Genomic DNA, 5,421 nt, shown 5'->3' with positions numbered 1-5,421 from the left:
GTCTCGCTCCTCTAAATATTTTTCTTCGGGAAAACGAATCATGTACGTGACTGGATGCGCTTTTCCACGTTCCATACGTTCAGGTGTGCCTCCGCCACATTTTTCAATCACGCCCTGCAAATATTGACGCGCGCCATTCAGGATAAACCGGACGCCTTTCGATAACATTAAGAAAGTTTGCGGTAGGATTTCCAGCTGTAAACTAGTTTAATGCATTACGGAAGTCTGGGAAATCCGTCATAGAGAATTTTCCAAGCGGACGGATTTACGGCGACAGTGATAACGTATTGCGAGTACAAAACGCGGTTTATCGAGATTAAATTGAGAGGATACAGGGTGGTGCAGGCGACACAGGCGAAACATATACTTCAGTTGAATCAGTTCGAACGTGGAAAAATTATTTGTAGATATTTCATTGCACTTTATGACGGAGAAGGGTATGTAGAATGATAATATCAAAAAAGTAACTCTTCTGTTCTCTTTTTTTTTTAAATTACCGTAACAATAAGTTAAACTTAATGCAAAAAGAGCGAATCCCCGAGCGCCTTTTGCCTGACCCAACGACAATTTGTTTATATCTACGATACTAACATCTAAAATTAACGTTTAAACGTAAGTAAACAATTAGTTGCAAAAAAACAATCGAAATTAATTAACAGATGCCCCATGGCGACGAGACATTAGACATATTTCTACTAGAGATACTACTTCGATTTTAATTTTGAAAATCTGGGCAATAGTGTTTTTGGGAATGCCCAACGAATTGTAACCACTAGAAGGAGCTTTGGATGTATTTGTTTGCGAATGTACATACATAAATCAGACCTTCGGGAGACACAAATTTCTATTGGTCGAATTAATATTCCCGCCTACGTCCGCATTTCGATGATTGTCGATGACATCTGTCAGAGGAAAAGTGTGTAGCCGCTAGTAACGTATTTGTGTTTATTTGTGTTTAGTGTGTCACTTTCGTCTTATTGTTGTGTGGTTTTTATGTATGGACATTCATTTAGTGCTAAGACATGGTTAGAAAGTGTGTTATTTGTAGAGTTTCATTTAAAAAGGGCGAGCAGCGGTCTTTTGACAGGTAAGTAAACAAGCAACATGGGCGGCGTTTGAGGAATTACATAAGGGTGTTTTACATTTAGTACTTCATTAGCAGTGATAAAATACTAACTAAATCATTATCTAAATTATTAAAAAAAAATATTTTTTAATTGTTCAACTTATTTTTTCCTGTTTCAGTAATATTATAAGTATATTATGTGTAATACCTATATATTTTTAGATTTCCTAAGAATCTGGAACGGAGAAACCTGTGGAAGCTCTCCCTAGGTGATAACAATATTACCGACAACATTTTTGTTTGTTCTGATCTTTTTGCGATTAATGATTTTCTGACAAACCCATCAGGTATAAAGTACTTGTGAGAGATAGCTATTCCAATAATAGCTTCTACTTATAGCAGGTAAAATAACTTTTATATTGACTAAAATATACAAGTAAAAAGCCTTTACAGTTACCTAGTACCCCTTTACCTTTTTATTTAATTTTTATAGACAGTTCTAATAAGGAAAATATTTATCTAAATGATGTTCTTATGGAACAGTCAACAAAAACCAGAAAATATATCCACATGTTCATCGTCATCGCCACTGAGTGCTCAATCTACTACAAATAAGGCTACAGATCTTTCTGAAATATATTTGAAATTTGGTGACACCGTACCAAAACATTGATCAACATTAACTGCATCAGAAATCGGAATGGATTCACCCAATCGTAATAAAATTATAAACGTGAAGTAAGTTATAAAAATATAATTAACAAATGATATATCCTTTGTATAGTATCTACAACTAATACCCTATAATTTTGCTATCTGCTTACCTATCTAACATTTTTTTTTATTCGGTACATTTTAAAAAATACCAAGAAAATTCTACCTGTTATCTATTTATATATTACCATTTTATTTTATATAAACACTACCGTAAGTGTTTATATAAAATACATCTGGAATAGATAATTCTTCATTTTTAGGAAAAGGCCTTATCCACGATATTTTGGAGAATGCCATACTTCTGACATGGATAGTCCAAAAAGAGCAAGAAAAAATTGGAGTATTTGTAAGAAAAAAATAAAAATGCAAACAATAAAGATCCGAAGTCTGCAGCAGGCAAAGAGTCGTCTAAAAGCCAGAATTTGTAGCCTTAATTCTCTTCTGAAATTTTTGAAATAGAAATATGACAACAGAAACTGCTCAATGTATCATTCATGTAAGTTGAAAAATACTTATTCTTAATGTGTCTGTAAACAATATGTAATTTTAGGAATCAGCACCTGGAATATCAGGTGAAATCTGTCAAAGATCAAGAAAATGACAATCTCGTAAAAAGTATTCACCTGAGCTTAGGTCGTTTGCCTTAACGTTAAGCTTTTATTCAACAGATGCTTATAATTATGCAAGAAGAAGTTTTAACATGGCTTTGCCACATACAAAAACAATTTCTAAGTGGTACAGATCTATAGATGGAACACCTGGATTTACAAATGAACCATTGGCTGCTATTAAAATGAAAGTAAGAGAAACAAACAGTGAAATTTTGGGCAACAAGCAGTTATGTATCCTTCTTGTTATCCCATCTGTAACAGCTCGGGATATTTGGGCAGCAGGTAAAGTTTCAAACGTTTCTCTTATACGGGCAACTGAGTTTTCTTTGGAATAAACTGGCTTGAGTACACTTTCTCTTTTATTGCACCCCAGATATAAAAATCTGGCGGTGACAGATCTGGAGATATTGGTGGCCAATCCGAGGTCCTAGACGTCTAATCCACCGGTCTTCAAGCATTTCGTTTAATTGGCGGGATATTTCGTTTCGACAATGAAGTGGAGCACTGTCTAGCTGATACCAGCAGCTTCTTAGTTGATCTAGGGGTAGATCCTCTAAGAATCTGTTACAACAGTTCTCAAAATATGGAGGTATCTTTGTGTATTTAAATTGTACTGGTAAATAAATTTGAATTTATTTATTTGAATAAATGTTAACGTTTTCCATTCTTTAACAATAAATAATACTCAAATAAACATTCACTGTATGTGTTAAATTGACAACAATAAACTGGTGACAGATTAGGTGCTTGTTTTGAAGTTCCACTAAAAATTTCACGATAGTTACATACACCCTGTATAGTTCCAGTTGATTTCCTGTTAGATGTAGATGCGAATCTGACTGAATTTCAAGACTTAATTGATCAAATTTTAGCACATAAGATTCCAAATTCGTTCCAAATTGGATTCCAATTGAATTGACTTTACCAAAGTTCCAAACTTAAATGTGAAGTTAACTAGAATACATTCATTAAATCCTGATACATAAGTGTGTAATTTAATTTCAACAACTTTCCACCTGTCTGATTCCAGCAAGGCACCAATTTTCAATGAAACTTTAATTACATTCCAATTTTTTAATAACGTTCCATTTAAATTCGCTGGACGACACATTCTGCTTTCCGACGAAAGTTTCTTTGTTCTTACCCGCTGATGGCTTAAAAAAGAACAGGAAACTCCCCAATGGCCTTCGGTGCTGCAAATAAGCATCTATAATGCATCTCCCCCCGCTTCGAGTAGACAGAAATAGAGAGAAGTTGTGGCCTCGTTTTGGGTTATTATTTTTTCAAACAAAGCTCTCGTACACAGTAGTAAAGCTATCCGACTTCTATACGTAGTAGGCCAGATGGAGATCTATTCAATTGTTGATCATTCGACGTTGACGTCACGTCTCCCGATATAGACCGGACATAAAGGGCGGTGTTGGGACCAAATCGCTTTTACGAGGGTTTTTAATTATAGATCTGGGTCCAAGAAGACCTAATCAGTATAGTATCAATATCAAATATGTAAAATGATATAGGCGATGGACACTTAATTTAGAAGAGCAAGAAAACACTAAAATTTCGAAGACAACAATAAAAACAAAATAACGAAGACACTACGGATTCGAACAAATATTATTAATTAATTTACACGCGATAACGCAATCCGAGATTCAGGGTACCCAACGCGAATTCATACCAAAATTTGGAAATACCCAAGTAGAAATTGCCATTTTTTCGGACATCTCTCCTGAATTCGACACCTCGTTTCGACACGCCCATTTCTTAGGTACATAAGTTTCAGTTGAAATGGCTTAACTATACCATGTTAATCCTAATTGACTGAATTTACAATTGTACGGATAATTTTGTGACTAAACTGAACTTACAAGCAACCCTACACCTTCCTCTTGTGACTCCGTATAGTAACACGGGACGGATTAGTCAATTTCATTTAATCTATTCTTACGGGTTGGAAAATCCGACTAAAAACCAGCTATTTGATCTATTATTATTTTCCTCACAACATTCTAACATCTTATTTAAATATCTTGGAATTCCTACGTCTTTTCGAATGTATTTCGCGCGTTATTAGAAATATCGATTTTCCCTTTACCACGGACTAAACCGTTAGTCGATACCAGATGCCCAACACATGGCCCCGACGATCTAAGTTTACTTGTTCAAAATCATTGCTAAATTTCATGAGGCTTTCTCCGAAGGACTGCTTTGCAAATTGATTACTCCTGGTGACAAGATACACTAGTTTCTCAACGACATTATGGCGACGCTAAACCTACTTGAAAACCCTTAACTTAACGTAAATAATTATTGTTGAGTGAGTTGTCCCATCCGTTCCGTTCCAACTAAAAATGAAATATTATATAGGGTGTTCCATTTAAAATAAGAAAGTTTATGTCGAAGGTATATAATATGGAACGTATTGTATAGTTTATGACTTAACTGGCGAAGTTTATTTTGCTAAATCAATAGCAGGGTTTACATACAGAATTATGTTTGTGGATGAGAACTGCGCAGAAAAAAAACGTCGCTTCGAATTAACACGCGTTCATAATAGAAAGATAAATCTTGGGTGCTTAAAACTGGAGACAAAAATGTGTGTTAGACCAACAGCTTGCGCTCTCTGCCCTTGCTCCCCTCTTTCGCGTAATAAACATCTTTCCACCAAATAAACTCGATGGGGACACGTATATTCCGTCCCTTAGAGTTTTAAATTTGCCTGTTCAAATGACGGATTTATTTTTCGCAAACTGTTAAAGGATAATTGGTTTCCAAAACATTCCATTACTGTTTATTTGTTGAGCAGAAGTTTGACGTTGGAAGTTATGTGTTTACGGTAGCAACGAAGATGTATTTTATTTTCACGTCTAATATATAAGTTCAGGAAGCTGTTAGTTTTAATGCTTCTTAAGTTTGTTGACGTCATAAGGATAACTGCATAATACTTGCTTTTAGTGTAATGGATGGTGTTCTAGAGTATTTCATAAAGTACTAATGGTAGAAAAAAAAACTAATGTCACTACA

At 34.8% G+C, this 5,421-nt stretch overlaps 1 long non-coding RNA gene across 1 annotated transcript; it reads left to right on the top strand.

Moving 5' to 3' along the window:
* The first annotated feature begins 1,772 nt into the window (after positions 1-1,772).
* Positions 1,773-2,105, top strand: LOC108917993. The gene is made up of 2 exons (XR_001964818.1): positions 1,773-1,804; positions 2,044-2,105. It is a non-coding gene; the product is annotated as an uncharacterized LOC108917993 (long non-coding RNA).
* Positions 2,106-5,421: the final 3,316 nt, after the last annotated feature.

This window comes from Anoplophora glabripennis, unplaced genomic scaffold (assembly GCF_000390285.2).
Source record: "Anoplophora glabripennis isolate ALB-LARVAE unplaced genomic scaffold, Agla_2.0 scaffold90, whole genome shotgun sequence".
Lineage (NCBI taxonomy): Eukaryota > Metazoa > Arthropoda > Insecta > Coleoptera > Cerambycidae > Anoplophora > Anoplophora glabripennis.
This window is presented reverse-complemented; position numbering and strand designations above follow the sequence as displayed.